This window comes from Ambystoma mexicanum, chromosome 3p (genome assembly GCF_040938575.1).
Source record: "Ambystoma mexicanum isolate Mex_15411 chromosome 3p, UKY_AmexF1_1, whole genome shotgun sequence".
In the NCBI taxonomy this organism is placed as follows: Eukaryota; Metazoa; Chordata; class Amphibia; order Caudata; family Ambystomatidae; genus Ambystoma; species Ambystoma mexicanum.
The window spans coordinates 167,528,688-167,555,682 of record NC_090925.1 but is presented as its reverse complement, the minus strand read 5'-3'; the positions used below and the strand labels follow the sequence as shown (position 1 = coordinate 167,555,682).

Genomic DNA, 26,995 nt, shown 5'->3' with positions numbered 1-26,995 from the left:
CCAAGAAGTAGAACAGTATGGCCATCCCCACCCGGGGAGCCCATATGGTCTTCCAATGGGACAACAACACCCGAGAAACCCAGGCCAAGGTAATAATGAGCAACAACAGGGGCACCAGTATAGAACACAGAACCACCCACAAAACAATGACAACATGCAGTACACACCAGGCAACCCTTTTGCGACAACAGCAAACGGGGCCCCCGCACCAGCACCTTACAACGGAGTGTCAGTGGTTTCAGGAAGTGTCTTTAATGAAGGGGGGGCGATGAGACACCCTGCATAGGACAGCCCACAGAGAACACTTGCGTGTCCAGTTCTATCTACCACCTACGATGCAGCAGAGGAACCATTGGTAGGGGCGCAGATAGGAGACAAGCAGTTCATATTCATGGTGGATTCGGGAGCGGAGAAATCATGTATCAGGGAGGGCCGGTTCCCGTTATCTAACCGGAAGTTAGAGACGCAGGGGTTCTCTGGGGCTGTAATTGAAGTTCCTTACACAGAAGCATTGGAAGTAACGGTGGGGGGAAGACTGTAAAGACACCCTTACTGTATTATGAACACTCACCAATAAATTTACTAGGAAGGGATCTCCTGAGTAAACTCAACATGACCATATCATTCACTGAGAGAGGTATAGTGTGTTCAACACCTGGAATATGCCCATTGCATGCAATGTTGGTAGTACATGCCCACACGACCAAACAAGAAGTACGAGGTTTGCCGGAAAACGAGGAAATGTTTATTGAAGGGCTAAAGACATTGGCCCTCATAGTTCCAGAGCTGAGGAAGATGGATTGGAGGATTCCAGCAGAATTCCTATTCCGCCCCATAGTGTGCCCCGACACAGCACCAGGGTCAGTGGTATCATTAGACTTGCACGATGTACAGGTGTCAGCAAAAAGGATTGCGGTGATTGGAGTAGATATGGAAGGATGCGAATGGCGTACAGTACTGTGCATGAAGGCCAACATCGCCCTAAGAGAGTTAACAGATGAGGATCTCTTTTCAGATGCAGAGGGGGATGGTGAAATTGTAATGGAAATAGCGATGCCCTGTGACATTTTGATTCAAGCTAGGGAAATCCCCGCTCAACTGATGGCAGTGGTAGGAGCACCGCCGTCATTCTTTGATGATGACATGAGACTCGTACCAAATAATTTGTGGACAAAAGGCCCCCATGATGTAGGCCTGTTGCATGGAGTACAACCTGTAATAATAAGACTAAAGCAAGGAGCAATTCTACCCCGAGTGAAACAGTATCCATTGTCCCGTGAAGCTGAGTAAGGGATAAAAGAAACAATAGATGCACTACTAGTACAAGGGATAATAGTGCCTTCAAACTCCCCATGTAACACATGTATTTATCCAATCAAAACAACAAAGGGAGGGTCTTGGAGAATGATACAGGATTTACGCCCCCTAAATGATGTAATTCAGAAAGAGTTCCCTTTGGTCCCGAACCCTGCATCAATATTATGCAGCATCCCAAAAGCGGCATCACACTTCACAGTAGTCGACTTGAAAAACGCATTTTTCTCAAACCCCCTGGCTGAAGAGAGTAGATACCTGACAGCATTCACACTGGGGGGGAAGAGATATGAACACTGCAGATTACCGCAGGGATACTGTGAGAGCCCAAGCATATTCAACCGCATATTGCATGAAGACTTGGGAAACCTATCAGTTGAGAGTACGATCATTCAGTACATAGACGATTTACTAGTGTGTGCACAAGACGAAGAAACGTGTCGAAAGGATTCAACAACGCTCCTGACTCTATTGGCCAATAAGGGGTACAAGGTAGACAAGGAAAAGCTACAGTACTGTCTGACAGAGGTCTTATACTTGGGACAGCTGATATCAAAAGATGGAAAAAGAATAATCCCCGACAGGGTAGAAGCGATAAGATCAGTAGGAGAACCCACAACAGTGAAAGACATGCAGAAGTTCCTGGGAATGTGCAACTATTGCCGAGCATCAGGGGCGTTGCTAGGGGGGGGCTAAGAGGGCTATAGCCCCTGATCTTTTGGTTGTCGCCCCGGATAGAATCTCAGGAGCTACAGCCAAAAGACTAGCTAGCCCCCAGTACCAACAGTTCCGACATCAGCGTAGCCCCGAGTCTTTTCCAGAGCTAGCAACTCCCCTGCCGAGCATGGATATTAGACTATGCAGCATACACAAGACCCCTACTACAAGCACTCAAAGAAGCACAACAGGAAAATAAAAAAATAGAATGGTCAGAAGAAATGAGCGCGTCATTCAAATCATTAAAAGAGTTAATTTCAAGCGCTCCAGTACTAGCAAATCCTGATTATGGACGCGAATTTTACCTATTCTCGCACTGCAAGGGAACACTCATGACAGCTGTTCTGACACAAAAGACGTCCCTAGGACACAAGCCTTTGGCTTACTATAGTGGTACTTTAGATGCCGTGATGCAAGGCCATTTCGCGTGCGAGCAATCACTCGCTGCAGCCGCGTTCGCGATTGAGAAAAGTGCCACAATAGTAATGGGATGCCCTGTGACATTGTTTGTGGAACATTCACTATTTGCAATACTTGAGAGGTCAAAAAGCACACTGACGACACAGCGGGCAACAGCCTATGAGATAATATTGTCTAGCACCAATATCCATGTGGTGAGATGCAAGACAGTGAACCCAGCAACATTCATTACAGAGGCATGCACACTAGAGGACATGCAGGACCACGATTGTGCAACTTACACAGGAGAACGAGGGGAGGACACAGTGGTGTGTGAGAACGCCCTGAGCGAGGGGGAAGTGTACTTTGTGGATGGGTCTGCATCGATTGATGTGGACACGGGAGAAAAACATCTTGGCATGGCAGTGGTGAGGTTAGAAGACGGTGAATATGAAACACTAGTACAGTACCGCCTCCCATCACATTACTACGCGCAAGCAGCAGAACTGATTGCGCTCATAGAAGCACTACATGCAGCAAAGGGTTGCGCAGTAACAATATATACAGACTCAGCTTACATGACAACGACAGTACATGGAGGTCTAGCGAGATGGGGGTGGAGGGGATTCCGACGGGCAGACGGAACACCAGTACAGCATGCAGAATTGTTGAAAGAGTTAATTGAGGCCCTACAAAACCCAACTGCGGTAGCAATAGTGAAGTGCCAAGCACATACATCGAACACAGACATTGTGTCTTTGGGAAACGCGGCTGTGGAGCTGCTGCCAATGAGGCTTCCTATATTCAGAAATATGAAGCCGGTGAGTACATGCGGCAGCACAAGATAAACAAAGAGCCCCCAGACGGGTACAACATGATGCCTATATCACAAATACTAGAATTACAGGAAGGAGCTAGTGCAGACGAAAAATTGATGTGGACAAAACGAGGGTGCAGCAAGTCGGGGACAGACTTACTGTGGCGGCAAAATAACTCAGGGAAAGTGGTAATGCCAATCAAGTTACTAGAAATTGCGTTTCAACAATTACACTTCCCTGCACATAATACCAAACAGCACATGGGAGCAGAAATACAGGAAGAATGGTTCGTGCCCTGTCTCCAGGAGCACGTATCTCGATTAGCGCTGGAATGCACAACATGTCAGATATACAATTCAGGAATGACATTACGCACGCTACGGGGAACAATTCCAAAACCCGTTGGCCCATTCAGAGAGCTACATATTGATTACGCGGACATGGGGGAAAGGTGTAATGGAGCACGGTACATGATCGTGGTTGTATGCCCATTCTCAAGGTGGGTAGAAGCAGGACCGTGTGCACGACCTGATGCCAAAAGCGCTGCAAAGTTCCTAGTGAGGGAAGTGTTCCCGCGCTGGGGAATTTGTGACGTTATTCGCTCAGATAATGGCACTCACTTTGTAAATGAGCTTTTCAAGGAAGTTACTACGTTATTGGGAATAAAACATAAATTGTGTTCGATTTACCATCCTCAAAGTAATGGCATAGTGGAAAAGATGAACGGACTGTTAAAAGGCAGGTTATCGAAACTGTGCTTTTCATTGAAAAAGAATTGGATTTACTGTCTGCCCCTTGCGCTATTTGAGCTGAGAAATCAGCCAAGCAAAGACCACCATTTGTCCCCGCACGAGATCGTGACTGGGAGATGAATGTGCACAGCACACTCTCCAATGCGCGAACACTCAGACGCGCACAGAAGTGCCGCGATATTGGGAGAAGAGTTCACAGACTATTTGAAGAAATTGACAAGGGCAGCGCGCGCAATATCAAAGCAGCTCTCTCCACCCTTCACGAGAGAGGAGGGAAACATAACAGGGTCTGTCACGGAACCTGAGCAACAGCTACAGCTGATGCCGGGCGAATTCATTTATGTGAGGAGTTTTGTGCGTCGATGGAATGCACCACGGTTCCATGGCCCATACGAGGTAGTGTTCTGCACGCCCACGGCCGTAAAAGTTAAGTGCCTAAAATACTGGGTACACTTGACAGATGTACGAAAAGCATACAGTAATGTGCAAGAGGAGGTAGATGAGGAGGCACAGACAACAGCAAACGATGCAGCTGAGCAGAATGTCTGAATATGAACTTGTGTATGTGTGACAGTAATGGACCTGAATGGGAAAATGACTGATAAGTATACTTGCATTCTTTTTAAGATGTTACTGAAAAAAAAAAAACGTTTTTCCTTTTTATCTTGTGGACTTATATGTAATTAATGAAGTGATCAAATTATGACGTGTTTACACCCTTGTCTGTGAATACCCTTCCCTGCAACCCTGCCCGCTTCCATTCCCCGTCAATATATATTGGCACTGATGGTGCCAGCAAAATGTTGACATGCATGCACTTAATGCACTTTTATATCTCGAACAGGAACTACCATGGCATCTAACGGGCAGCCTGCAACGGATAGAATTAGTAGAATGAGAGAATTATTAAATGAGAGATGCAGATATTCGTATGAGTGTGGATTATCTGTGTGCATTACGTTGTTTTTTATAATAATGTTTGGCCTGGTTACATATTGGTTTGTAGCGTTCATCTCTATCGAGATGAACGAGGGGGGAGGGACTAACAGCACTACTGTAAGTAATGCAGCCACGAGTGTAAATACTAAGGAAGGTGACTTCTTGGTATGGGACGGGACGAAACTTGTATGGGGTTATTATACAACACCATCCAATGCTGTCATGATAAAAAACGAAGAGCTACAGGGTGAAATGCAAAATAACACAGTGTCCTCGCCAAAGTTATCTAATTACAATGCTCACAGTTTAAACGACAGAAACCCCTCCACCATATCCTGGTTGTATAACACCCCTACCAGCCAACCTGCCCCCATAGCTATAGACACAGTGTCAACTAATAGGATGAAAGCAACACATGAAATATTATATGATGATTGGGTGAAAGGGGGCGGGAAGAAGAAAGGGGGCTCTACTGTGTCTGTCACCCTTGAAGCCGGGAAGTACATTAGGAAAATAAATAACAGAAAGAAAAGGGGAGCGGAAAGGAGGAAGTATGATGAATACTATGGGTTAGGCTTAGATAGAATGGAAGACCCATGACACCCCCACCAGATGAATAAATGGTATGCGGATATGAGTGCAACAGCTAAACAAACAACAAACGAGAGCTGCTATGTCTGCTCCCTCATTCCCCATGCTTCAGGTACACCCAAAGTATTGCTACCCAAAGAGTTGCCAATTATAGATGCCCAGTGTCTCCTTCATCTTACGTTATGCAGGATTAAGAACACCTTCCAGGCACATGGAGTTACTTTCAGAATGCTGCAGAACGAGAAAACTTGCTACCCGAAGACGGCAGGGGTGGTATGTCTGGAGGAACCATTTTTTGTAATACAAGGGACACTTTTTTCAGACAACAAGTGGAAGGATGAAGAAGTAATGTGTAAAGCTGAAGCACTAAGAGGTGTGGCACCGGAGAAATTGCAATGGATAGAAGAAACATGCACACCAGTATGGAAGGAACACATTTCAAAACTAACTTGGGTGACCGCCATTGAAAAACCCTTCAAACTGCAGAACGAAATAGACTATGAACTATGTTTTAAAGGAGAAGGGAAAACCTCCATGGGGACAAACAAGAACTGTAACAAGACCCTCACCATCCCAGATCTGAGAAAAGGGACAGCGGCCCTGATGGACACGTACTGGGTATGCGGCAACCAGGCATACCTGCACCTTCCCCCGTCATGGAGTGGCAGCTGCTCAATGGCCACTCTGCACTCAGCCCTAATGGTTATACCAGAAAGCCACATCGATGGGAGCAAAAAGACACAGGAACGCATACAACAGAGTGCAGCCCAGCCGACTGCGGAGTCACAGATATCTGTCCTGTCTTACGGGAGCAAGGAAGAGGTGCTGACCCGTAACAAACGAGCATCAAACTACATATCAAAGGCATCATCAGAACTGTTGGCTCAGATCCCAGACAGATATCGATTATTCAGCTCAGCAGAAACATTCTTTGCCTCACTCATCTCAAGTGTCCAAGCAAGGGCAAATGCAAAATGGCTCCAGATAACACGTTGGGAATTGATTCAGCTGGCAAATGACACTGAAGAAGGGTTCAACGTAATAAAAGTGGAACTAAGGGCTTTACGGCTGATGACCATGCAAAACAGGTATGTCTTGGACCTGTTGACGGCAATGGATGGAGGTGTTTGCCGAAAAATCGGAAGTGCCTGCTGCACTTTTGTACCTTCTGAAGACGCAGAGAACGGCTCCCTGTCCCATGTGATCGAAGCAGTCCACAACCTAGGAGAAAAAATGAAAATGGAAGGTGGAGCAGAAGAGAGCAGGTGGTTCGATAACATCTTCTCCTGGGTCCCCTCATGGCTTGGAACAACTGTGAAACTTTTGATGCCAGCTGTGGTGTTCCTCCTTTTAATTTTTTTGCCTGTGCCAGGTGGGTCTTCGATGTTGTGCTAACGCAGTACCTAATGGTGCAATGATGATGGTGACAATGGGCAACACCCGTGGGACAATGCAAACTATGCAGGAAGTGCAGGTACAAACCGGAACTGATGATAAACCCAGGTATCAGCTAGTGCCCAGGTATCATGACAAGGATATCATAGACAAATTATGGCACACCACCATCAGAGAGCCCCGTATACTAGAATGGTATCAGGAGGTATGGGTAGACTTGGAAGGAGAGAGCGGATGTATATACCTAATCTGTACCCCAGATGAATATGCTAGGAGGGGTGAGAGCTTAAGGGGGGTGTGCAGAGCCTGGATGCCGATAAAAGGCACACCAGCATGGGATGAGGCAGTTATGGACGAAGAAGAGTGTAGGAGATTGAATGAGTTAAAGAATTTGTTACTTAAGTAACAAAAGGGGGGAAATGTAGGGGAGGAGTGGTCCAAAAGACCCCCCTTGCCTACACCCCCCCAGGTGAGGGCATGGCTCATTGGGCGTCCCCTCAGACCACCCGGGCCCAGGTGGTGGCGGGTTCACCTGCTGAAGGCATTGCCCACACGTATTGAATTTAGCTAGGCCCAGAAACCATTTTGTCTATCAAAGATGGTGTGAGCTCAGCGCACTGTAGCGCAGCCCCCACCCTCGGAGAGTTTCAATTATCCCTGTCGCCGGAGCACCCTGGCAGATCCGCTGTGAGCCCGTTCCCACGAACAAAACGGACATGAGCTAGCATAAGATACTAACACTGTAACATTTCACCGTCCACAGTGTATCACTGCTCGCAGCATGACCCGGTCAGCGAGGCCAGGGTGATGGGGAGAACTGTAGAATGGTCGTCCGATGAAAGCAGAAAAATACCCAAATACGAATGTCAAAAACTACGTGTAATACGTGTATCTATTCCATAAAACTACTTCTACTAAAGAGACCTGTAAAATTGTGTAATTATTGTAAGAAACGCATGTTTACATGACACCAGCAATGAAGGACCCACACCCCTGCAGAGGTGTGCAAATGATAAAAGCATTCCGGGGGATTATTCTCTATATGTATCTTTGAAAACCGTACACCCCGCGGTCCCACGCCATAACTGAACTAATGCTGCTAGAGTACACAAGAAGACGAATGTAACCATACAGAGGGCTCATGTGAAGGATGTGCGAGAATGCACTTGTCATGCGTGTATGTCTAAGCCCATTGTGTGCCACCACCGTCACGTACGGTGGCGGGTCATTTTCTATGTACTCCACCAACCTCACTACTACCTCACTTACTGCAAATGTATATTCATATAACTAAATACTGTAATTGTTAAAACATAGTGTACGAATAAGGTGCTCAGACTGGATATAATCGAGACACATCCAGCAAAGTTGAAATGTATTCAAACAAATATTATAAAGTGTTTAAATGATTGTGATGTTTTCACCTCTAAAAGCCGGCAACACACGAGGAAGATACCTTTGTGAATATGTGCAAGGCCATTCCCCCTCCCACCCTGCGAAGACTGCCAAACATGAGAGCAGAGGCCCGCGCCGCGCTGCTCCACCTCCCCCAACCAGACTGGAGCCGCTTCAAAGATTTGTAGCCCCCTCTGCAGCACCCAAGGCCACGGCCCGCCACCTGCATTATTTACAGCACAGCAGTAAACCTCTGCCTGAACACACACTTCCAAAGGCGCCCCCTCATAAACCCCACAACCCACCGGATCATCTTAGACTTATGGCCCTGTGCAATCAGGACACCCAATACTGTGGCAACACACAGCGGCACATTCATAACCACATCTAACACGACAGGAAGGCATGTACCGCCCGTCCCATGCCCTGAAGCTTAGCCCCTCAACCTATGGCTCCGGTCAACAGGACACTGGTAACCATGCCCAGACGAATGACCATCAGACCCCTCACAAGGTGCATTCCTCCTGTGTTGCATTAACCTGTAGAGTAACCTATTGGAAGATTTACTAAAGAAGATAATATTGCAATGACTGAATGACTGCGGTGTGCATGGCCTAGGGCAAATAAGTCAGGAAAAGACATTCATCTCTGACACTGGCCGCGATGGCACAACAACACCGCCCGGATGAACTCAGCCAACCTGCCAGGCCCAGCCCAACCCACGAGGCTGACCAGTGACGTCCTCCAGCCAAAGCCAACCACATCACAGCAGCACCTATAGTTAGTCATCGCCACCCAATCCCATCGAACTTGTGCCCCCTATAGTATGTAGGTTCTTATGACGTTTTTTGTAAATATATACGCCTGTCTTTGCTATTGTCAGACAGAGCGCTCTCGCAGGTTGCAGAGTTCTTTGCATGCCCTATTCTGATTGATAAACTCTCATTTAAGCTCACCCGCACTCTGTCTTGGCTTTATTCCCAACTTGGGAGAGTCCGTCATTGTCTCTCATTGCGGGGAGGATCGTGCTGGTTGGGGACGCTTGCCTTCACCTGTAATGTGCCAGATACTACTTCTTGCCAATAAAAAAAAGTAAAAAAAAAAAAAAAGAAAGGCAGGATCAAAATGTATTAAGTTTCAACGGAAGTAAAAACCAGGTTGTGTTGAGAGGTTCAACAAGGAAACCGAAACAAACATAAATGCTCAAAATGCTTTGAAAATGTCATAATTCAAGATCCAGCCTCTAAATACATGGCAGGATCAAAATGTATTGAAAGATTCAGCGGGGTGGGGGCGGTGGGGAGAACAGCTCCAGAGCAAGACCTAGTGCTGAAAATGCATTCAAAGAGTCATCAGTGAAAAACTAGCCTTTAGACGCATAGGAGGAGAGAGGGACAAACTAGCTCTTGAAGGCAAGCGTCCCCAACCAGCACGATCCTCCCCGCAATGAGAGACAATGAAGGACTCTCCCAGGATGGGAATAAGGCCAAGACAGAGTGCGGGTGAGCGTAAATGGGAGTTTATCAATCAGAATAGGGCGTGCAAAGAACTCTGCAAACTCCGAGAGCGCTCTGTCTGACAATAGCAAAGACAGGCGTATATATTTACAAAACACGTCATCAGAACCTACATCCTATAAGGGGCACACGTTCAATGGGATTGGGTGGCGATGACTAGCTATAGGCGCTGCTGTGATGTGGTTGGCCTTGGCTGGAGGACGTCACTGGTCAGCCTCGTGGGTTGGGCTGGGCCTGGCGGGTCGGCGAGTTCATCCGGGTGGTGTTGTTGTGCCATTGTGGCCAGTGTCAGAGATGAATGTCTTTTCCTGACTTATTTGCCCTAGGCCATGCACACCGCAGTCATTCGGTTATTGCAATATTATCTTCTTTAGTAAATCTTCCAATAGGTTATTCTACAGGTTAATGCAACACAGGAGGAATGCACCTTGAGAGGGGTTTGATGGTGATTCATCAGTGCATGGTTACCAGTGTCCTGTTGACCGGTACCATAGGTCGAGGGGCTAGGTCTCAGGGCATGGGACAGGCGGTACATGTCTTTCTGTCTTATTAGAAGTCGTTATGAATGTGCTGCTGTATGTTGCCATAGTATTGGGTGTCCTAATTGTACAGGGGCCATAAATCTAAGGTGATCCGGTGGGTTGTGGGGTTTAAGAGGGGGCGCCTTTGGATTTGTGTATTCAGGCGGAGGTTTACTGCTGGGCTGTAAATAATGCAGGTGGCAGGCCATGGCCTTGGGTGCTGCAGAGGGGACTACAAATCTTTGAAGCGGCTCCAGCCTAGTTGTGGGAGGTGGAGCAGCACTGCGCGGGCCTCTGCTTTCTTGTTTGGCAGTCTTCGCAGGGTGGGAGGGGGAATGGCCTTGCATATATTCACAAAGGTATCTTCCTCGTGTGTTGCCGACTTTAGGTGAAAACATCATAAACATTTGAACACTATACAATACTCATTTGGATCATTCGAAAACATACATTTTAACTTTGCTAAATGTCTCTCAAATATAGCCAGTCTGAGCACATTATTTGTACAGAATGTTTTAACAACTACAACATTAAGTTATATGCATATACATTTACAGTAAGTGAGGTAGTAGTGAGGTTGGTGGAGTACATAGAAAATGACTCGCCACCGTACGTGACGGTAGTGGCACATAAGGGGCTTAGACATACACGCATGACAGGTGCATTCTCGCGCGTCCTTCACATGAGCCCTCTGTATGGTTAGATTTGTCTTTCCTTGCACTCTAGCAGCATTAGTTTGGTTATGGCGCGGGACCGTGGGGTGTAAGCTTTTCAATGATACACATAACGAGTAGTCCCCCGGAACGCTTTTTATTATTTGCACACAACTGCAGTGGTGTGGGTTCTTCATTGCTAATGTCATGTAAACATGCATTCTGCCATGTTTATACATTTTACAGGTTTCCTTAATAGAAGAAGTTTTGTGGAGAAAATGCACGCATTGCAAGTAGTTTTAGCATTCGCATTTGGGAACTTTTGCTTTTATCCGAGGACCATTTTACAGTTCTCTTTTTCACCCAGACTTCGCTGGCTGGGTCATGCTGGGAGCAGTGATACACTGTAAAGGTGAAATGTTACAGTGTTGGTATCTTACACTAGCTCATGTCCGTCTTGTTCGTGGGAACGGGCTCACAGTGGATCTGCCAGGGAGCTGCGGCCACAGGGATAATTGAAACTCTCCGAAGGTGGGGGCCGTGCTACAGTGCGCCGAGCTCGCACCATCTTTATTAGACAAAATGGTTTCTGAGGCCTGGCTAAATTCAATACGTTTGGACAATGTCTTCAGCAGGTGAGCCCTCCACCACCTGGGCCCTGGTGGTAATGAGGGGACACCCGATGAGCCATGGCCCTCACCTGGGGAAGGGATGTAGGCAAGGGGAGTCTTTTGGACCAATCCTCCCCTACACTCTGAGAAACACATACACGTGACGCTCAAAATACATTGAAAATGTCATTATTCAAAATGCAGCCTGAAATCTGCAAGGGAGTATGCACACATGCTGAATGAATGGATCAAAGGATGGTAAATACAAGCTCCAAAACACTCAGAAAATCTTAAAATGCATTGAAGATTTCATCAGTGAAAAAGCCTGTAAACAGCAGTACATTTTGATCCTGCCTTGTGCGGGAGAAGAGAGTTGTTAAATATACCAGGATTCGAAGAAACAAAGCATGGAAACCCAATACAAAATGGGAATCCACCAGAATTCGCATTTACCAAAACGTGAGGGAAGGATGTATTTTGAAGCTGTTTTGTTGGTCTTTGATACGTTTCAATACGTTTTGTTTCTCACTAGTAGTTTACAGGCTGTATGTTGAATAATGGATTTTTCAATGCATTCTGATCACTTATGCGTCTGTTGGAGCCCATTTGTTCATCTCTTGGCCTATCAAGATGTGGTAATCCTTCCTTCTAGTTTACAGGCTGGATTTTGACTTTTGAATGCATTTTGAGCATTTTGGCATATTTTTTTTACCTATTTCTTTCCTTCTGTTTCAATATATTTTGATCCTGTCTTGTGTGTTTCTAACAACAGAAAGTGCTAGAAATACCTCAGGATTCGAATTTCCAAAAAGCACAGAAACTAAATGCATAATGTGGCTGTAGAGTTGTTAGAAACCTTCCAGAATTATTTACCAAAACGCAATGACATGAAGGAAGAAGGCAGCAAGAGGGAAGGCAGGTGAGAGGAAGGGAAAGGACACAGGATCACTAGCGTGTAAACCAGAGAGCAGGGAAGCGAGTGGTTGCAATACAAGGCGGTTCAGTGAGCAGGGACAGGTCAGGACAGTTGTTAGAAACTTTCCAGAATTATTTACCAAAATGCGATGACATGAAGGAAGAAGGCAGCAGGAAGAGAGAAGGCAGGTGAGAGGAAGGGAAAGGACAGGACAGAAACCTTCCAGAATTATTTACCAAAGCGTGATGACATGAAGGAAGAAGGCAGCGGGAAGAGAGAAGGCAGGTGAGAGGAAGGGAAAGGACACAGGATCACTAGCGTCTAAACCAGAGAGCAGAGAAGCCAGTGATTGCAACACAAGGCGGTTCAGTGAGCAGGCACAGGTCAGGACAGTTGTTAGAAACCTTCCAGAATTATTTACCAAAACGCGATGATATGAAGGAAGAAGGCAGCGGGAAGAGACAAGGCAGGTGAGAGGAAGGGAAAGGACAGGACAGAAACCTTCCAGAATTATTTACCAAAGCGTGATGATATGAAGGATGATGGCAGCGGGAAGAGAGAAGGCAGGAGAGAGGAAGGGAAAGGACAGGACAGAAACCTTCCAGAATTATTTACCAAAACGCGATGACAAGAAGGAAGAAGCCAGCGAGAAGAGAGAAGGCAGGTGAGAGGAAGGGAAAGGACAGGACATGAAACCTTTAAAAATTATTTACCAAAATGCAATGACATGAAGGAAGAAGGCAGCGGGAAGAGAGAAGGCAGGTACGAGGGAGGGAAAGGACACAGGATCACTAACGTCTAAACCAGAGAGCAGGGAAGCAAGTGGTTGCAACACAAGGCGGTTCAGTGAGCAGGGTCTGGACAGTTGTTAGAAACCTTCCAGAATTATTTACCAAAACGCGATGACATGAAGGAAGAAGGCAGCGGGAAGAGACAAGGCAGGTGAGAGGAAGGGAAAGGACAGGACAGAAACCTTCCAGAATTATTTACCAAAGCGTGATGATATGAAGGATGATGGCAGCGGGATGAGAGAAGGCAGGAGAGAGGAAGGGAAAGGACACAGGATCACTAGCATCTAAGCCAGAAAGCAGGGAAGCCAGTGGTTGCAACACAAAGCGGTTCAGTGAGCAGGGACAGGTCAGGGCAGTTGTTAGAAACCTTCAAGAATTATTTACCAAAATGCGATGACATGAAGGAAGAAGGCAGTAGGAAGAGAGAAGGCAGGTGAGAGGAAGGGAAAGGACAGGACAGAAACCTTCCAGAATTATTTACCAAAGCGTGATGACATGAAGGAAGAAGGCAGCGGGAAGAGAGAAGGCAGGTGAGAGGAAGGGAAAGGACACAGGATCACTAGCGTCAAAACAGAGACCAGGGAAGCCAGTGGTTGCAACACGAGGCGGTTCAGTGAGCAGGGACAGGTCAGGACAGTTGTTAGAAACCTTCCAGAATTATTTACCAAAACGTGGTGACATGAAGGAAGAAGGCAGTGGGAAGAGAGAAGGCAGGTGAGAGGATGGGAAAGGACACAGGATCACTAGTGTCTAAACCAGAGAGCAGAGAAGCCAGTGATTGCAACACGAGGCGGTTCAGTGAGCAGGGACAGGTCAGGACAGTTAGAAACCTTCCAGAATTATTTACCAAAACACGATGACATGAAGGATGATGACAGCGGGAAGAGAGAAGGCAGGTGAGAGGAAGGGAAAGGACAAGACAGAAACCTTCCAGAATTATTTACCAAAGCGTGATGACATGAAGGAAGAAGGCAGCGGGAAGAGAGAAGGCAGGTGAGAGGATGGGAAAGGACACAGGATCACTAGCGTCTAAACCAGAGAGCAGAGAAGCCAGTGATTGCAACACGAGGCGGTTCAGTGAGCAGGGACAGGTCAGGACAGTTGTTAGAAACCTTCCAGAATTATTTACCAAAACGTGATGACATGAATGAAGAAGGCAGCGGGAAGAAACAAAGCAGGTGAGAGGAAGGGAAAGGACAGGACAGAAACCTTCCAGAATTATTTACCAAAGCGTGATGATATGAAGGATGACGGAAGCGGGAAGAGAGAAGGCAGGAGAGAGGAATGGAAAGGACACAGGATCACTAGCGTCTAAGCCAGAGAGCAGGGAAGCCAGTGGTTGCAACACAAAGTGGTTCAGTGAGCAGGGACAAGTCAGGGCAGTTGTTAGAAACCTTCAAGAATTATTTACCAAAACGCGATGACATGAAGGAAGAAGGGAGCGGAAAGAGAGAAGGCAGGTGAGAGGAAGGGAAAGGACAGGACAGAAACCTTCCAGAATTATTTACCAAAGCGTGATGACATGAAGGAAGAAGGCAGCGGGAATAGAGAAGGCAGGTGAGAGGAAGGGAAAGGACACAGAATCACTAGCGTCTAAACAGAGACCAGGGAAGCCAGTGGTTGCAAGATGAGGCGGTTCAGTGAGCAGGGACAGGTCAGGACAGTTTTAGAAACCTTCCAGAATTATTTACCAGAACGCGATGACATGAAGGAAGAAGGCAGTGGGAAGAGAGAAGGCAGCTGAGAGGAAGGGAAAGGACAGGAGCGAAACCTTCCAGAATTATTTACCAAAACGTGATGACAAGAAGGAAGAAGGCAGCGAGAAGAGAGAAGGCAGGTGAGAGGAAGGGAAAGGACAGGACATGAACCCTTCAAAAATTATTTACCAAAATGCAATGACATGAAGGAAGAAGGCAGCGGGAAGAGAGAAGGCAGGTGCGAGGAAGGGAAAGGACACAGGATCACTAACGTCTAAACCAGAGAGCAGGGAAGCGAGTGGTTGCAACACGAGGCGGTTCAGTGAGCAGGGACACGTCAGGACAGTTGTTAGAAACCTTCCAGAATTATTTACCAAAACACGACGACATGAAGGATGCTGACAGTGGGAAGAGAGAAGGCAGGTGAGAGGAAGGGAAAGGACAAGACAGAAACCTTCCAGAATTATTTACCAAAGCGTGATGACATGAAGGAAGAAGGCAGCGGGAAGAGAGAAGGCAGGTGAGAGGAAGGGAAAGGACACAGGATCACTAGCGTCTAAACAGAGACCAGGGAAGCCAGTGGTTGCAACACAAGGCGGTTCAGTGAGCAGGGACAGGTCAGGACAGTTGTTAGAAACCTTCCAGAATTATTTACCAAAACGCGATGACATGAATGAAGAAGGCAGCGGGAAGAGACAAGGCAGGTGAGAGGAAGGGAAAGGACAGGACAGAAACCTTCCAGAATTATTTACCAAAGCGTGATGATATGAAGGATGACGGAAGCGGGAAGAGAGAAGGCAGGAGAGAGGAATGGAAAGGACACAGGATCACTAGCGTCTAAGCCAGAGAGCAGGGAAGCCAGTGGTTGCAACACAAAGTGGTTCAGTGAGCAGGGACAAGTCAGGGCAGTTGTTAGAAACCTTCAAGAATTATTTACCAAAACGCGATGACATGAAGGAAGAAGGGAGCGGAAAGAGAGAAGGCAGGTGAGAGGAAGGGAAAGGACAGGACAGAAACATTCCAGAATTATTTACCAAAGCTTGATGACATGAAGGAAGAAGGCAGCGGGAAGAGAGAAGAGAGGTGAGAGGAAGGGAAAGGACACAGGATCACTCGCGTCTAAACAGAGACCAGGGAAGCCAGTGGTTGCAACACAAGGCGGTTCAGTGAGCAGGGACAGGTCAGGACAGTTTTAGAAACCTTCCAGAATTATTTACCAGAACGCAATGACATGAAGGAAGAAGGCAGTGGGAAGAGAGAAGGCAGCTGAGAGGAAGGGAAAGGACAGGAGTGAAACCTTCCAGAATTATTGACCAAAACGCGATGACAAGAAGGAAGAAGGCAGCGAGAAGAGAGAAGGCAGGTGAGAGGAAGGGAAAGGACAGGACATGAAACCTTCAAAAATGATTTACCTAAATGCAATGACATGAAGGAAGAAGGCAGCGGGAAGAGAGAAGGCAGGTGCAAGGAAGGGAAAGGACACAGGATCACTAACATCTCAACCAGAGAGCAGGGAAGCGAGTGGTTGCAACACGAGGCGGTTCAGTGAGCAGGGACAGGTCAGGACAGTTGTTAGAAACCTTCCAGAATTATTTACCAAAACGCGATGACATGAAGGAAGAAGGCAGCGGGAAGAGAGAAGGCAGGTGAGAGGAAGGGAAAGGATAGGACAGAAACCTTCCAGAATTATTTACCAAAACGGGTTGAGATGAAGGAAGAAGGCAGTGGGAAGAGAGAAGGCAGGTGAGAGGAAGGGAAAGGACACAGGATCACTAGCGTCTAAACCAGAGAGCTGGGAAGCGAGTGGTTGCAACATGAGGTGGTTCAGTGAACAGGGACAGAAAGAAAGGAAGAACATATACGTACCTGAGAGCAGCAGAAAGTAGTCTTCTAGTCTTACCACCGTCTTCACCGAGTCAGGCTCACACTGAGTCTCGGAAGCCTAGCAGGACGTGTCGCTGCCTGCTGGCTTCTGAAGGTGAGGAGGAAGCTGGCAAGCTGCGCAGCAATGCACTGCGAACTCCAGCCCAGCCTGCGCTGGCAGTCATGTGCCGTATTCCCCGGTGATGGGGGAGGAGGGGAACGCACGAGCAAGAGTTGCTGGCAACAACTCTTGCTCGTGGTCCTGCCTTGTTCTCCTCCCCGACTGTTGTTGTGTGAAATGATGAATCATGCTATGGAATCGAATCCACGGCCCGCACCAAATGTGTCCAAACTTCAGACAGAGTCTGAAGTCTGATGTTTGCACGCATCAGAGCACATGAAGGCACACACAGGACACAAAAACTGGGGTGGATAAAGGCTATTGTATTCCCCACTTAAGATTGTGGGGGGATTTGTCCCCCCGTCTTGCCATGTACTATGCCCATGGGGAAGACAAATCACTGGATCCTGAGCCAGAGCTTAGTAGCATGGAAGACATTTCCACCTGGTATACCTGCAATCGATGCAAGGTCATGCTAACCGAGCAGGAGAACTGCTGCTGCAGAGAAAACTCTGGATGCTTGGCCTACATATCGGAAGACGATACACGGCCACAATGCGTTACCGAGCTGCATGATTACAGGGCAGCCTGCCTTACAAGGTCTCTGTTGAGGATTATGATGGTGCTTATGCACGAACCTTGCACAACAGTTCACCCTCGCAATCCAAGTAACGAGTAAGTGTACTCCAGGGGTGATGTCACTTTGTCCACTGAGGCCACTTACATTTCTTGTTTGTCTTCTATATTGTTGTAACTTTGTTCTATCACTGACAAATGAATGTAGTCTGGCAATTCAATACATCTCTCACGCTTTGGGGAAATCATAGTGATCATCTTATGTGTCTTTCAATTTCAACTAAGAAACAATATTTCTCTGTGCCCCAAACGTTATGGAATGCATGGGGGTTCAGTTTTGTGATGTGTCTACACTGTAAAGCCCTAGTTGATTGATCCATGAGTTAACATTTGTATGGGCAACTATGCCACAGGATAAAGGATGAATTTGCACACTTATCAGGTTCATTTAAATACAGTATGTATGTTTCTCTTCCACAGGTGCTACCGGCTGGTGGCCCATTGTTCCTTTACATGGTGGCTTCATGGGAGGCTTGGATACCGCGTTCGATGAGTAATACCCGCCTGTGTCGTTGGAGCCATTTGCGCCAAATTCCCCAGTAACAGCAGACAGTACAATGGATTTTCCCACACTGTGCTGCAACCCGAAGTATACAATGTGTAGTATATTTGTGCCATCAACACCAGCAACAAAATAAAATACAAAAGAGCTTTCATGAATAGTTGTTTCAATTTTTTAGTGAATCAAGGACAGGCTCACTTGTCAATGGGGGATGTGAAAGAATGGTTGGTGCCCTTTTACGCTCACCTCCTCTGCAACAATCCATCCCCCTCCATTATAAATGGCTAAGGTGCCAAACACCATGTACACTTCAAAGGTATCTTCCGCACAGGGGGCATTGTACACATGGCCTCCCCACACCCCGTGTCTCCAGGCTCCCCTCTTGCAGACCCCGCCAGAAACATGTCACACATTTACATACACACCCACTTTTCGAATCCTTTATAAACCCCTTGATATTTATCCACAGAACATCTCGGAACATTGGAAGTCGACTCTTGATTGTGCTACCTGTTCTCCTGCTACTAACTCCCCTGCTTGCTGAAAGTAATTGTTTGTTAGTCAAGGTAAGAGCAGGTCACCTATTAACTTCACTATATTCATCTCTTTCTGATCTCAAAATTTCTATCTATTTTGACCTAATGTACCCAGTAGTGTAATGTGCATTCATCTCAATGACTTTACCATTGTCTAATGTTTCAAGTGTTCTGATCTCGATATACAGCACATTTCATCAGTGTCAATGTAATAGAATTGCATCTTTCTCAGACCATGTGTAATGCTCACCTGACTCCCACGGAGGCTCTGGCCTGTTCCACGCTACTGTGACCTCTTCTAAGGTGATGCGCAGGGTTCGGAAGACGGACTGGACCGGGCCCCCAAATTTGGCTTGTCTGGCTCGCAGAAGTTTCCTTCTGTAGGCGAAAATAGGGGATTAACTGTCTGCGGGGTAATGCAATCAGCCTCCCACTTTCCCCTCTCACCCTCCTCGAAACCCTTCTGTGATTCCTCATAGCGTCTCACCTTAGGGTCTGGAAGGACGAGCTCTCCATCCTGCTTCTGATGCAGGGGCGCGTTGGTATCCAGTTACTTCACTGGATTTTCGGATTGGTGAGAACCAAACTTGCTTGGCTTCCAGGTAAGTTTTTTGATAAGAGGTTCCCCTTGTGTCCATGCATTAATGTACTAATGCTAGTGTCTTTTTCCCCATAGGGGCCGGGGTACGGAATGCCGGGGAACAGGCACCGACCCGAGATGAGAGGTGAAATCCTTGTAGAAATCAGGTAAGTCTTTAATTAGCGTTTTTTGGTAATGTCTTTTGATTCGCTCATTAATGCTGATGTCTTTTTTTCCCCTTAGGGGCCGGGGGCCGGAAATGCCAGGATGCGGCGCGGACTCGAAATGAAGAGGGAATGAATCAACAGGTAAGTCTTAACATGGAGATTTAGCTTTCCTTATTCCCTTCTCTCTCTCACCTTTTGTTCTGGTCTTTTTCTCCCTAGGCGCTGGGGCGTGACTGCGAATCCCGATGATTGCTGCTGAACATGGAGGCGCCCAGTAAAGGTGAGTGGAATGCGGCGCTGCAGCGATCGTTGCGATGAACTTTTAAATAAAAGTCTTCCTTTTCAGGATTGTCGGCGAGATGTCTCTGGGATGCGGATTTAGCAGGTAAGGACTTTTCCTTCTTCTGTTCTCTTCTTCTCTTCCTTTGCAGGTGATCCAGGATGCTGGCAGGCGTGGCAGAAGTCAGGATGCAGGAGCAGACACGGTGAGCGTCCAGCTGCTAGATGCAGAACAACGCGAAGCACGTGTGGCTGTTCGGGTGGGGTTTAAATAGCCTTGGAAGAAGTTCCAGGTATGTATCCTTCCTCCAATCAGGTATGTATCCTTCCCCGACCACGCCCGGATGGTAAATTAGTCCCACAGGTAAAGTAGTTCCTTTCAGGCCTCAAGGAGGCCGGGATCCTGCAGCATCGTCTGCATCAGGTAAGTGCACCCAAGCACATCCATAATGAGCCTGGCGCCTATGGCGCCAGGACTGATGTCTTTTATGAGCATGGCGCCATAGGCGCCAGGACACTGTCCAAAGGACCCCTATATGGGGTTGCTGGGTCCTTCCTTGGGGACTGGATGTCCGCTTTCAGGGACGCAGGGCTTGAACCGGCTCCCCGGGAGCGGGCATCATGACACCATGTCTATAGGCATGTTTCCTTTTGATGCATGAAAGTACATTCAACGGACAAGTAAAACGTTACGATTTGTGACACATCAATCAATTCTGTATGATAGTTAGCTCAGTGAATATTCGACTACGCTACACAGGTTTTGCTTCTTTGACCAAAACAAACATTACATAGAAAACTGTAATATAATTCCATCAATATCATGCATTCAGTACCATTTTTTGTAATTATTTATACTTTTTTTATACAGATCCTATAGATTTTTCAAGAATGCCTGCTTGTATGGTTTTGGGTGCCGTTCTTGGAGCCATGTCAAATGTCGTGACACAATCCTGCATACGTTCCTGAAGGATATTGGTTTCATAAGAAGATGAGTTTGATATTGTGGTTTTGTGGTCGACGAGATTGAAAGTAGAGCCCAGGCTGTCTTCGGAGACTTGAGAACCAATTGATTCCGTATCTGCGGCCTGCACTTTACAGATGATGTGTACGACCAATCAAAGTACACAAAAAAGCATTGAGCCAGAATGTTTCGTAAATTGCTTCCAAATGCAATTCCAACTCTATTGATGTACACGCTGCCTCAGGTGAGTCCCGGATGATGAATTAGCTGTAGGCAGTGGGGTACTGAACAGGTAACTCCATGAATGCATTGGTGCATTTGCTATAAATGTGTCTTACAAAATGTTGCATATGTACCAGATTGTATTCCATTTTAACTATACCGCATTTCACTATACAGCTGTCCCTGGTTTATGGAGCCTCAAATGTAGTAATTATGACCATGGAAAACAATGCCATAGTGCCCTTCACAAGAAGCATAATGTTTTCGTAATCATTTGCTTGACATGTACATTTTTTAGGAAAGCATACTGACGGAAGCACAGACCCTCGCAAGTGACAATTCCACTGACACTTCCAGTATACCAATGGCAAGTCCTACAGACTTGCAGAAGTTTATATTCTCGACAGTTGGATTTTCCTGCATATCTAATGCAAATATAATTTTCCCTTTTACCACATGATGACAATGCACTGAAAATGAAGGAGCAAGATTCTGCATTCATTTATTTTCAGGCGTCAACCACAACTTCAAGCGCCTATCAGGTAATTTTATTTCACTTTTCAATAACGAGAATGTATTATGCTTGGAATTTCAAATAATATGAAAGCGTTTATGTATCGGGTTGGTTGTTTACACTAGGTGTCATTTTTGGGTTTCTCTTTATATGTACCTTTGTCTGCATCCCATTGTCTCAGTACCGTTTTGCTGTTTTCAACCATACTAAAACATGTACTGTGTTACAGGGGGATGCTGGTACTTTGACTTCAATTACATCGTCTTTTGCAGCTAGTCCAGAGTATGAGGTATGCGTACTTACAGTTCCCTTGAATGAAAGAAAGTGCATCCTACATAGGATACTATTAGACAGTGATATTCATATAAACGTGCAGTGTTTCAAACTTTTTTGATTTCAGTTCTAACGTTACACTTTCTCCCTAATGCAGAATACATTGCAAAATCTTTGAGGGCAACATTACAATCAGTATGTTTTGCACTATGATCTCTGATCAAGTACGCTTGCCATCAATCGGGGTGACATTAGTGAGCTCATGAAGAACACTGTTGCAAATCATTTATACCGGGAAGTCAACTGTTCAACAAGTTCTGCTTTAGGTGGACAGGGCTCGTTTGCATTGTTTTGTGGCAATGTGTGTGTCCTAGGAGCAAAATCAGGATCGATTCCATGAGTATGCATGGCCAACACAGAATTTCAAAGCTATTAAAAGTATTAAGAAGTATCCTATTTTGCAGATTTAATCCGGTTTATGACTCATTAATTTATATCTCGAACGATAACATGCATGCCTGTGGTTGCTTGAATTCTGTAAAGCTGGACATAGGTGGCCATAGCATCCAAATTGTCAAATGTATCCTCTTTGTCAACTTTTTTTTTTAAGTAGTGCCTGTTGTAGGATGCCGTACAGTGTAACTCTGTGTTTTGCCCCCTCCCACTTTCGCCCTGCTCCTTGAATGATCAGGGCATGGGAGGGTCAGATAGATATCCGCATGAAAGGAACTGTGGGCTTTGAGCTGGTGGGCTCAGGCCTGGCGGGGTGGAGGGTGTGAGTGCACAGGAATTTCAGTGGAGATTTTTTTTAAAATGTATTGCATTTGTTTACGCCCTTGGTTTGGGCACTTGGACTTTTGACTTGTCAGTGTCTCAAGTTATCCTCAGAGCACATTCCTCCGCGAGAACAGGCCGCAAGCAGATGTGGCAATGGGGAGTAGATGGTGTGGGCTGGCTGACCTAAGCGCCGGGGGATGGGAGAGCTGCATTTGTGCAGAGAGATGGATTTTCTGGCCTAGTAGAAAGATGTAATTCGGCGTATTGGAAAATGGTTTCCTTATTATCTGTTTTACTTACCCTAACTGTAACTGTTGTCCAAAAATATCTAAATCACTAGCACTATTGATGGGTAAAAAAGTATTCATGATAGCGCAGCATTGGTGGATGCCAGCAAACAATTTGTTTATTTGTCAAACATATTTCAAATGCCACGTTGGTCGGCCGGGCTAATCGCTCCCATGGAGTGAAGGTCACTTTGTTAGATGTTGCTTTTGGGCAGTTCACACCGATGCGTCTTGTACAGTATGTTTTTGATTTGTGGCTTTCCTTCACAAAAACTAAAGTTACCAGGCATACACGCTCAAAGCAACGTTCAATTGTGGTTCAGCCTTGGAAGAAAGGGAGGATTCGCTATGGATTGAAGGATGGAAGGTGTTGAATACCCACAAAAATGATAAGGTTCACTATTTTACAACTTGACACAGGAACAATTATTTTCATTCTATGAAAACAGTCTTTCTGAGCAGACACTCTGCGTTTCGCCAAGAGAATGGAAATACCAAATATAAGGTAAGTGTGAATGAAGACGAGTTTATAAACGAACAAGTAAAGATTTCATTTTCTGACCGGTATTGCTTGCTAACATTGTTATGGGTTGTTGGTTGGGGTATATTGTGAGGACACGCAAACAACGTTTATGCAGGCTAGTGATATCCAAACCACTTTATCCCATGCCATATCAGTGTGTGCTATCAACATTGTATTATTGGGTGAGCCGGGTGCTGAACATTTTCCAAGAGGACTTAGTTCGCTTTTCGAAATGTTTTTGTTGCCTGTTCCGTTACCTTTTTTAAAAAGTAGCAGGCGACCCTCTCCAGAAAGAACATGGCATGATAACCGGTTCCATATTTTTTTCTCACTTTGATAGTCCACAGCCATTGCTTTTAGCTCACTGTACCTTTTACAGAGGGGAAATATCCGTTTGCATATCAGGCATTGTCCCGCCCACATGGGCAGACCAACACTGAAATGCTATAGCAATTCGCTTCTGAGCTAGAGTACCTACAGCAACCAAATACACGTTTCAGCCTTGTTGTGGCTCATCAGTGAGGTGGAGCTGTGCCTCTCTGAGCACAGTGGGCATGTAGTCCAAGCCTGGGTTCCCCCAGGTTCCACCAAACCCAAGTTCGTTGGTAATATTCTGTTATAATGCCGTCTATGTGTTGTTCGAATTTTTCCGTTAGCTTCCTCATCCCATTGGGAGATAAACATACTGCACAGTGCTAACCTCTCAAGCACATCATAGACTCCAACTTTACCCGATATTTTCTGTGTTTTTCCATTGTTTGAGGTTTGTGTTCATTATTAGGTTTCACCCGGTGCAGAATTAAAGGGTAAATGGATCAGTTTGAATAAAGAACTGCTACTGAAATATATTTTTATTATGTTTTCTACACAGCTACATTCTTCCTTTCTGCAAATGTCATCGTTTCCAGATACCGAGTGATGGTTTCTTTAGCCAGCAGTGGCAGATACACCTAAACGGATGGATTTTGATTACGCTGATATGGGACGATCGCCTGGGACTGATATGCCCTTTAGCAGTACCAGCGACAAGAAGCAACCTGTCATTGTTTACGGTGGTCTAGCAAGAAGCTCATGCCGAAGCCTTGCGATTAAAGGTGCGTCGAATGCGCATTTTCTCCCGAAAGGAACACTGTGAGCCTAAGGACTTTCAATAATTGGTGGTAAATTGAAATCACTGGATGTTCTCTGAGCGTTTTTTGTGAAATAAAAGCACATTGTAAATTGCAGAGTATTGATGTTTCCTTTAAAAATAGTGTTTTCTATTCTGATTTGGGACACGCTGTGCTATGAGAGGACATTAACTGACGTTAAGACGTAGTGATGACTGGGCACATTTGGCCACACAGCCCACTAACGTCATGAAAATAGGTGGAGAATATTGCTAGGAATAGTGATATCAGCTTCAGGGGCGTGTGATATGATTTAGTGCCGCAAGGGCAGTTGAATTTAGGGCGATGCAGCAAAGGATAAGATTAGCACAAGATGGCCGCACCCTGCTTGTTGACTTCGCCAGTGTAAAAAGTGAGGAAAACTAAGGTAAGGTGCATAGGAAATGTCTTTACGATTGATCACACTTTGCTTAAAACCACATGCCCAAACGCTCTGGACAATACCATTTTTGAGTGCATTAATCCTTTAAGGTGGATCTAAAAATGCATGAAAAAACCTTCTATCGAAAATGTGAGAGTAGAATATGCCATTTCAGCTAACAAACCACAGATGTCACAATGCTACCCCACAGGAGTAGTACTAAACTGTAGCTTTCATCAACTGACAGGCAGTAACCACGCCCTATCCGGATGTCCCGCCTCTTTGGCGTGTCCATGGTAACGGATGTCCCTGTGCTGTAGTGACGTCATGCATTGTGTTCGGGGGCGTGCAGGCGTAGGAAAGGGCATTTCCCGGTGTTGATGTCGTGGGTTAGGTATGATTTTGGGGCTAGGCATGGCCCAGCAGGGATGGTTGAAACATAAGGGTGGCGTCCTGCCACACAAATTCATATAGGTATTACTCTGCATTCACATTTGCTGCAAAGATTGTACCATTTAACATGCCAAGTATCAAAGAAACTGTATACTTATGCTAAATGAAGATGTAAGGAAAGAAACGCATATACATAGTGGCCATTAGCCTATTTATTTAGCTGATGTCGAATAAACATTGGGTTTGGTTTCCCATAATCTTTTCTAATTTTTTTGTTTTATTGGGGGACAACACCTGCCTAATATTTGGCAGACATGTTGGAAAACAGAAAAACAAACATAAAAATCAGTCCAACTTGCTCATAAGTGAACATAGAGATGGCAATACATAGACATAGATGCAGGGCAGTCGTTCCGCAATGAATGCTGGTGGGGGTAGTAGCCTCTATACAAATCATATCCAAATCATGTTCCTATAGAGAAGCCCCCCTATATGAGCACATAGCACTTGGAAAGTGAATTTATAAACATAGAGCTGAGACTAGTCTTCACAAGTACATCCTAATTGGCACTTGAAGAGTGAATTTATAAACAGTGGACTGAAGCTAGTCTTCACAGGTACATCCTAGTTGTTGTTTCCAAGGTGTGCTTGATATTGGGAGGTAACCAAGTCTTTGGTCTAAACAGAGAGCACATGAGTTTATTGTCTTTCACAGAGATAATAAGATCAAGCAAATTGACAGCTTGATTGCTCTTGTCGAGGGTGAATTGGATTTCACAAGTTTGTTCGTTCGCCCATCTCAAGAAATTGACCAAGGAGGTTTCATTATCCTTCCAGATGAAGATGATGTCATCTATGTAACGGAACCACCGTGAGATTTTGTCTCTGAAGGGGTTGTTGGTGTTGAGGATAAACTGTTGTTCATATTCCGACATAAAGATAACAGCCCTGCTGGGGGCAAAGGCTGCGCCCATTGCGGTCCCACTCACTTGGAGGTAGAAGGTTTCCTCAAAGGTGAAGAAATTGTTCATGAGAGCCAGTTCGAGCAGCTCTACTAGAAAGTTAGTTGGTACTCGAGTTTGTTTCATGTTATGTGTTAAGTGATATTGTATGCATTCTGTGGCAAAGTCTTGTGGGATACTAGTGACACCCTGGATAAATATTGTGCAGCAATGTATAAATGTACAGGGACTACAAAACCTTTTAAATTGAATCATCGTGGCTATAAAATGCTTAAATGTTATGAAAAATATGTCTCTTTAATTTCGAAGCGGAGCAGAAATCTGATTTTTTAAACGGTAGTAGAACCAAGAATGTTTAACATGGGTTTGTTTTAAAGGGGCTGGTGCAACCTTTAAAGGGCATTTTTTAGTTTGCATAGGGTTATGGTGTGGCTGTTATACTGTATAAAGACACAAGGTGTTTTGTAAATCATATTTTACAGTGTTGTTTTTCTTTGAACACCTAAAGCATTAGGGCATCAGGATTTAAGGTGTTATCTCACAGGAATTAAAATATATGCTTTTGGATTAACATTACAGTAGACCATGCCTATGGCAAAAAGGCTTCAAAGAAGAGAAAGCATATGAATGCTATAGTTGAGGGTGGCAAAGGTAATAAAATATTTTTATTTTATTGTGTGTGCGTGTGTCTGTGTGTGTGTTATGTAAGTTTGGATTTATGTTATAAAGTTTTTTATATAGAATTACAATTGGTGGGCTAAGCAGAACATTTTGAGGGTCCGCTGAAAAGGAAGCGTTTGGAGACAGATACGCGTGGTATGTTGTTTATGTTTGCTACCG

The 26,995-nt window shown here is 45.6% G+C and overlaps 1 long non-coding RNA gene across 3 annotated transcripts in view; it reads left to right on the top strand.

Moving 5' to 3' along the window:
- LOC138580210 (uncharacterized) overlaps window positions 1-26,995 on the top strand; it is a 107,318-nt gene that overhangs the window by 28,380 nt on the left and 51,943 nt on the right. The window lies entirely within an intron of this gene.